Here is an 8,608-nt window from a genome sequence, read left to right on the forward strand (position 1 = left end):
GATAATAGCGGCACTTTCTACAATAGCCGAATCATGGAAAGAGCCTAAATGTCCATCACCTGATGAGTGGATCAAGAAGATGTGGTATATATATACAATGGAGTACCATATGGCAATGAGGAAGAATGAAATCTGGCCATTTGTAGCAAAGTGGATGGACCTCGAGGGTGTCATGCTAAGCGAAATAAGTCAGGCAGAGAAGGACAGATACCATATGTTTGCACTCATAAGTCTAACAGGAGAGACCTAACAGAGGACCATGGGGAGAGGAAGGGGGATAGAGAGCTGGGGAGAGTGAGGGACACAAATCATGAGAGACTATTGAATACTGAAAATGAACCATGGACTGAAGAGGGAGGGGGAAGGAGGGGGTGATGGTCATGGTGGGGGGCACTTGTGGGGAGAAGCACTGGGTGTTATATAAAAACCAATTTGAAAATAAACTATTAAAAAAATAAAAAATAAAAAATAAATGAATGTTAAAACAATTTTTTAAATGGACAAAATATTTAAACAAATATCTTACCAAAGAAGACACCCAGGTGAAGAATAAGCTATCTGTCTTCAGGGAATCACAGACGGGACAACAATGAGGTGTCACTAAACACCTACTAGAAGGGCTGATACCTAACAATGTGCCAATAGCAGATGCTGAAGAGCATGTGGATTAAGTTGATATGGATCCAAATCTCAGTTTAAAACTACAACTGTAAAACTGTTAGAAGAAAACGTAGAAGGAAACCTTTATCACCGTGGGGTAAGCAAAGGTTTTTTCCATAAGATGTAAAAAACAAAGCATGGCAGATAGAAATGATAAATTTTTCCAATCCAACATCTACTCTTTAAACAACACGATTAAGAAAATGAAAGGACTACCAGAATCTAGGGGTCGGGAGGGGGGATCACAGTGCCTATTTCTAATAAAAAACTTGCTTCCCTTCCCTTCTGTTCATTTGCTTTGTATCTTAAAGTCCTCACATGAGTGAAGTCATATGATATTTGTCTTCCTCTGACTAATTTTGCTTAGCATAATACCCTCTAGTTCCATCCACATAGTTGCAAATGGCAAGATTTCATTCTTTTTGATCGCTGAGTAATACTCCATTGTCTATACACCACATCTTCTTTATCCATCCATCCAAGGAGGGGGACAAAACATAAGAGACTCTTAAATACAGAGGACAAACTGAGGGTCGCTGTAGAGGTGTGGGGGGTGGAGGGGGGTGCTAAATGCATGTGGGGGCCTTGGGGAGGATGTTGTTGGGATGAGCACTGGGTGGTCTACACAGAGGATGAATCACTAGGATCTACTCCCAAAACCATCACAGCACTAGATGCTCACTAACTTGAATGTAAATAAATAAATAAATTAAAATTAAATTAAAAATATCTTAAGCAAACAAACAAAAAACTTGAGTCTTAAATATCTATATTTTTAAACCCTCATAATTCAATATGAGAAGGCAACACAATTTAATTTGGCAAAAAAAGTGAACAGACTTAAGAAAAAAAAGATACCCAAGTGTCACATAAGCACATCAAAAGAAGTTCCGTTTTGATTGTCATCAGAGAAATAGAGACGTAATCCGAGGTGGAGGCACCGCCCGGGTTTAGACGGCTAACCTAAAGCCTTTCAACACCTAACGCTGGCAGGAATGTGGAGCAGACCAGACCCCTCCCACCAACACCACCGCAGTCACAGGAATGTGAAATGACGGGACGGGGCTCACCCGGTTGAGGAGCCTGACCACTTACAGCACATCCCCAGACCCCACTCCCAGGTACTCACGCAAGAGAAATAAGTCTACGTCCTCACAAGAACTTGACCTGAGTGCTTATGCCGCCTCCATTCATCATAGCCAAATGCCAAAACAACCCAAGTACCCACGAAAAAGTGAGTGAGCAAGCCCACTGCATTAGTCACACAATGGGATACAACGGTATCACCATCATCACGTCGATGCACCGAACCTGCTGTAGTGGAGAAAAGGGAAACAGCTGGACACTAAAAACCACATTCTGTGTGAGCTCTGCCCACACGTCTTCACATCTCCCTGTCTTGCAGCTGGGCTATCTGGCCAGACACAGGGCACGGAGGAGGGTGGGGTGGTGTTCGTTGTCCAGGGCCCCACCCAAGAGCCAGACCCACCAGGGATGCAACCTGGGAACAGCCACCTGAAGTGAAACAAAAAATTAGATCCCCACCTCATGTATTCCACTAAAGTAAATTCAAATGGATCAAAGATGTATGCATAAAAATAATGAAAACAGGAAATAATTGTGTGTACATTATTCAGTGATGTAAAAAGAAAATTATTCTGCAAGGCAAAACAAAAGCATCAGAAGCAAAGTCAAAATGTCGACTGTAAATATTATACAAGAAGCAAAGGAGAGAAGGGAGTGAAAGAGGAAAAAGACTTCATTTCTATTACAGATAAGAGCTAATTTCTTTAATGCATGAGGAGCACATAAAAATCTATAACAAAACAACCAACCGCCCACAGAAACAGGAGATGAAAGCTCATTGAAAAGGCAACAGAAGTAGTTCTTAAACGTGGTCGAGATTTTTAACCTTCACTCCTAATCAAAGAAATGCATTTTCAGGATGAGGTAGACAGTGGCCCCAAACAAGGGAACTGGGGGCAAAGACACAGCCTTCCCTGCCCTTCCAGGCACGCTGGGCGAAATGTGCTCTACCCAGTGACAGCCTCTTTGCAGGCTGATGGAGAGCACAAGTACCATTTTGGCCAGAAACTCTCTTCTAGGCACAGCCCTTTGGGTTTTAGTCACTGGAGGGCAGAAACATCCTGCGCATCAGGCTCTCCTTGCGGTGTTGTTCAACAGCAAGATACAGGAGGAGCCTAAACCTCTATCAGCAGAGGGTCGGCTGAAGGGTTATGATTCATCCATATAAGGGAAGATGTGACTGTGTTTGTTTCGCTGCAGAGGGATCCCCGAGACCATGTCAGATGGAAGAGCAAGGTGCAGCAGAGGCTGTGGCCCAATGCCAGCTCGTGAAGGAGGGAAAGGTAGAGCATCAAAGTCGGCATGCCTGCCAGCCTCTCCCCCGCCGACTGCCTGGGATGTTTTCAGCCAAGACAACATTTGGGAAGAGCATCCTAAGACCCTGGGAGCCCGCAGGACACAGACGGAAGACAGGCCCTGCCCTGTGTGCCCTTGTACCATCTGAGTCTGTACCGTGTGCATAAAACAAAGCACCACCACCTACCTGGAAGCCACAGACCGCGGCAGGGTCTCTTGGCTGCTGGCTCCAGGTGGAGGGCCTGGGGCCAGCACACTGTTCTTTATTAGATCTCCAATAGAGACAAGCCCAAGGGGCTGGTGTGACAGAGGCCATGCCCGTCTCGACGCTGCCCTGCTGCTCTCAGACCTCCCTCCCTGGCATCGGGCTTATTTTTTCTCTCTTCCTGCCAAAAACACAGCTGAGCAGGAAAGCATCACCCTCCCTCCCTGTGGCTGCCTCTGAAACACTCGGAGTCCCTCCTGCATCTGGGATCCCCAGTGAACACAGGCGGGTAGCGTGATGTGTGGCTCGATGCCATCCCTGGACCAGAGAACTCGATTCCCTCTGCCGCAGACATAGGATGCTGGTGCGAAGAAGCCTGAGTGTCTCTCCAAAGTAAGCGTTTCTCACAAACTTGCTCAACGCAACAAGGATTACATTTTGATGGGAAAGATCATCTGTTTTTATTCTGAGAGACTTACAGGAAAACCATCACGATTCCGTAAGCTCTTGGTAATATCTTAGGAGAGTCGGTAATATATCCCTGTTCTGCTGAGTTTCTACAACAATACACTCAAGTGTTAATACTTTGGAAGCTCCGAGGAAAACTTGCGCAATTATGGCGAAAACAATTGTCGCGATTTCTACAGAGAGCACAGCTGTCAGGTACATGAGAACATTTCAAAACATCTCCTCCAACACCTGTGTTTATTTTTAAGTGTATGTATGTTTTCACTGGGGAATAAAGGAACAGAAGAAAACACATCAGACAGAGCTGACTTGCCAGGGACTTGAGTCAAGCTGTTTGACAGACACCCACCACACCAAACACTGAGGGCAAATACCGGTTAGGAAGTCATTATTTGTCGGATCAAAATCTGGTCATTAACAGGACCATGGATAGCGCAGGTCCAGAACAGTAAAGGGGGACTGGTGGTTTTCAGCTGGCCCACGCGGGTACAAGGACATGAGGACTCTGGGCAAACATGACGACTGTGGACCCATCTGGCCCTTGACGGAGATCCCCGCAGGGAAGTCATAATTATCCCCCCGCCCCCAGGAGAATGCGAAGCTCCTTTTGGCTGCTTCCAGTATCACTGAAGGAAGGACTTCGAGTGGTCCAGGCAGAAATTGTAATCTGTGGGCAGTGTGGGCCTGATCTTGTCACGGGTCCTCCTTCTGGTCAGCTGGTACTTTGTAATTTAAATTAGTTTGTGGGAAATCCATCCTAGAGCCCCTTTGGTCAACTTCGGAAAGGTGCTAGCGACCACAGAACCGGGTGTCACTGTCCTCCGAAGCCCATCAAAGGGCCTGACCGGGGAGTCCTGGAAGGGAGGATGGGAGGAAAGAGGAAGAGTCCCTGCACATGCCCGGTTCCCACGGGGTTTCCTGCTCCTCCTCTTCTCTGTCTTGACTCGGGCTCTTTCCTGCGGTGCGAGAGACAGTGTGGGCTGTGTCGCCACTGGAGTCAGGTTCAAATCCAGCCCTGCTAAATTTTTAAACTTCACTGAGCTTAGGTTTCCTTATATGTTAAAAAAAAAAAAAAAAGTCCAGGTAGAGGATGGTATCTTTACATTTGCTCCTGTTTTTTAAAAATGTGTTATGAAATGTCATACATTCAAAAGAGTCAATATAACACATCCCCGAAACTTAAAGAACGGACAAATAAAGACAAACAATGGAGACACCTCACCAGGGTTGCCGTGGGCTCCTGCCTTCTCGGAGGCCTCCCAGCCCCCAAAGCCCGCACCCCTGCGTCCTGTGAGCCTCTCCGTCTTCCTTCTCCTTATATTCCAATAGCGCACGAGCCCCTAGACAACACCCAGTTCACTGTGTGGGTGTCTAGATCTTACGTAGGTGGACTCTGGTTCTACTCTTCTGCAGTTTGCTTTTTTGCTGAACATTATGAGTTTCTAAAATTTCTATCCTGAAATACTTGACAAGCTTACAGAACGATTCCAAGACGCGCAGGAAGGTGCCGTATGCCCTTTACCCACGTCCACTAGTTGCCTCCCGCATACACGCATATACATGTGTCTATATGTGTGGTTTTCCGAACTATTTCAGGGCAAAGTGCACACATCATGTCCCTTTGCCCTTTACTAACTACGTGTGCATTTCCTAAAGAAAAGGATAGTCCCTCATATAATCACAGTCTAGTTATCAAATCTGGAGAATTTCATCTGGGTGCCATGCTTTTCCCAAGTCTGTGGCCCATAATCCAGCACTGCCAGCTTTCCCAGAGACGGGCTTTCCAGCACCTTCCTCTCTGTGCGCCATGCAGTCCTGGCCGCATGCTGCATTTGGCCACTGGGTCTCTTTAGGCTCCATCATTGGAACAGCTCCTTGGTCTTGCTCTGTTTCTGCAACACTGATGCTTTTGAAGACCAGCCAGTGACTCCACAGGACGGTCCCATCTGGGCTTGTCTGCCATCTCTCTGTGCCCAGATTCAGGTCGTGCGCGCTGGACCTGGACACCACCTGCACGATGCTGTGACGCTCAGGCTTCACCGCCACGGTGCACGAGGTCTGCCGGCTCTCCCTTTGGTGATGCCAACGTGGGTCAGCCTATGAAGTGTTGTCTGAGTTCTCTGCTGCATGGGTACTGTGTGCACCACTTTGAGAGCACACAAATGCCCTGTCTCCCCACCCACCCTCCACCTTCACGGCATCCACTGAAGACTCTGCTCGAAGCCAATCTCCACCACGGTTCTTGGGCGGCAGTGATGGTCTCCTTCTCCACACTTCTCCACCAGCTTCTCACTGTAAGAGCCCGCCCTCCCCCTCACTGATCCACGTATTTGTCCAATTATTCGCTATCTACTTATCACCAGTACGGACTTGTAACCATTGCTGTCTTTACTCATTGTGATGCTTTTATCATCCCAGGTGTGGCCCATGGCAGCCCCAGTGTCCCTTCTACATCAGCCTGCCGGTATTTCGTGTTTCCCACCAGTCCGCATGGAAGACTCCAGCTCCAGGCCAAGCCAAGAGGTTTTCCATGCCTTCCTCCACTCCGCACTTCTGTCTCCCTTCATTCACAGGACAGCTGTGCCTCCCAACACCATGACATTGTCTACCCTTGTGGTCAATCCCAGAATGCACCCAGAAGAACCCTGCAATCACAGCACCCTCACCCCCCTAGCCACACCTTCTGAGACAAGTTCCCGGTCAGTCTGCTCTTTCCTGGGCTACGGGTATCATCCGAGTCCTCGGTCTAGTCTCTGCTGTTAGCTTTTCCCCCTTCAACAGGGATATATTATTCAGCTGAAATAGAGTTGAATTCATTTGTTCCTTTTGGCATTCAGCTTTAGAGCTTCGCTCATCCTGGCTGGATTCCCATCTTAATTTCATGTCCTGCTGCCTTCCCGTTATGGGTTCGATTGCGTTCGCTGAAAATTCATATGTGGAAGTCCTCACCCGCAGGACCTCAAAATGTCACCTTATTTGGAGAAAGCACAGTTGCAGGTGTCATTAGTCAAGATGAGGTTACACAAGGTGATGAAGGTGAGCCAATCCAGGAGCCCGTGTCCATATAAAAAAGGGGAAATTTGGACGCAGACACATGTCATGGGAACATTAAGCCAGACGCCAGGCCAGGAGTAAACGTCAAGGGGTCCAAGGATGGAAGCAAACCATGAAGCTAGGCAGGACACATGGGACAGACGTGGCCTTGGAAGCACCAGCCTGCCGGGGCCCTGACATGGGACTTCCAGCCTCCAGGGCTCCGTAAGATTAAACCTGTGCTGTGTCACCGCCAGGTCTGTGGTCCTTGGTCACCGCAGCCCAAGGAAAGTAACACACTTCCGGAACCCTTCATCGTGCGGACTTCCTTCCACCATGGTTCTCTAAGGTGCTCGGAGAAGCCGTCATAGCATCTGATAATCAAGACAGTGGTACCTTTTTCTGCCATTTGGTTCTCCTGCCCAACTGCAGGGCCACATTCCCAAAGTGAGATGTGAGAGGGGGGTAGGGATGTGGCTGACGGGCTTTGATTCCTGACACGTGGCGCTCCTGAGGGTGGGCGGACGTGTTGCTGAGCGTATGTCTGGTCTGCACGGTGCTGCCCTGAAGCCCCCCGGCCTGTCTCGGGCACATTCCCGGAGGGACGAGGGCTCCCTCAGACTCTCCCAGGATACGAGCAGCTTCTCTGCCCACACACCAGGAGATGCCAGGTGGAGTTTTAAAGCTGGTGTCACGATTTACTCTCCTCAAGAGCAAAATATTGAAGGGCCCGTGTCTCCGGGCCCTCTCCAGGCTGGGGGCCCAAGCCTCCGGGCCCTCTCCAGGCTGGGGGCCCGAGCCTCCGGGCCCTCTCCAGGCTGGGGGCCCGAGCCTCCGGGCCCTCTCCAAGGCGGCAGCTGCAACAACAGGAAGCTTGTCATGTGGAGGGGCCGGCTCACCTCTGCCTGAGCCTGCTTCTTCGCCGTCCGCAGCGGGGTGGGCGGTGGGGTGTCTGTCCAGAAGCACAAACTGTGCGCCGCCTTCTAGAAAACCCCAGTGCAGATCCTCACTTCCTGTGGTTTCTCTTCGTACCTTCTTAACACACTCCCTTTGTTAGTTTCTTTGCATCACAGGTATTTTCCTCCAGACACAGGCTTCTCTCCGGTCTTGGTCTTCGCTTTGCAGCATCTCCTGTGGAACAGGTGTCCTTAATTTTAATGCGCCCAAATTGATCGGTACTCTTTTATAGCTACTGTCAATTTTTATAACTCGTTTAAGAAATTCTTCCCCACCTTGAGGTCATGAAGATATTTTCTCTTATTGTCTTTCTAAAAGCTTTATTGGTTTTCCAATAAATTTGGGTAACTTTCAGTAAAAAAAAATTTTTTTAAGAAAATTGGCTAAAGATTACAAGAAAATCAGAATTAGTCAACGTCCATCAAAGAAATGAGCACATTATCAGACATCTCCCTCCTCCACCTCAAAAGAAACCGAGGAGCCATGGTTTAGAGGCAATTTCTAACAAAGCAAAGAATAAGTTGGGCTGAGATTTTTTAAATAGCAATAAAATAGTTTCAGAGACCGTCAGAGGAGGGAAACTACCCAAATCACTGGATGTAATGGGCATAAACCTGACAGCAAAACTCACAAAAATTAAAACCATAGAACAATTTCAAGTTCAAATATATATATAAACTATCTTTTCAATACATCAGCTGATCAAGGACAACAATGTGCTTCTTTTTTTTATTTCCCCCTTTTTATTATAGTTTATTGTCACGTTGGTTTCCATGTAACACCCAGTGCTGATCCCCACAAGTGCCCCCCCACACCCAGCACCCATTTCCCCCCAATGTTCGTAGCAGCACTTTCAACATCAGCAGCATGTTTCAAAGAGATTATGTTCAGGGCACCTGGTGG

At 48.0% G+C, this 8,608-nt stretch overlaps 1 long non-coding RNA gene across 2 annotated transcripts in view; it reads left to right on the top strand.

The window, feature by feature from the left end:
* Positions 1 to 6,517, top strand: part of LOC115300230 — a 21,749-nt gene extending 15,232 nt beyond the window's left edge. The window contains exons 5-7 of one of the 2 annotated variants that reach the window (XR_003912559.1): positions 2,947 to 3,910; positions 5,693 to 6,009; positions 6,134 to 6,517. This is a non-coding gene — a long non-coding RNA (uncharacterized LOC115300230). The remainder of the gene's footprint in view (positions 1 to 2,946; positions 3,911 to 5,692; positions 6,010 to 6,133) is intronic. The other variant, XR_003912558.1, reaches the window with a different exon arrangement.
* Positions 6,518 to 8,608: the final 2,091 nt, after the last annotated feature.

The sequence above is a fragment of the Suricata suricatta genome, chromosome 8, assembly GCF_006229205.1.
Source record: "Suricata suricatta isolate VVHF042 chromosome 8, meerkat_22Aug2017_6uvM2_HiC, whole genome shotgun sequence".
Taxonomy (NCBI): Eukaryota; Metazoa; Chordata; class Mammalia; order Carnivora; family Herpestidae; genus Suricata; species Suricata suricatta.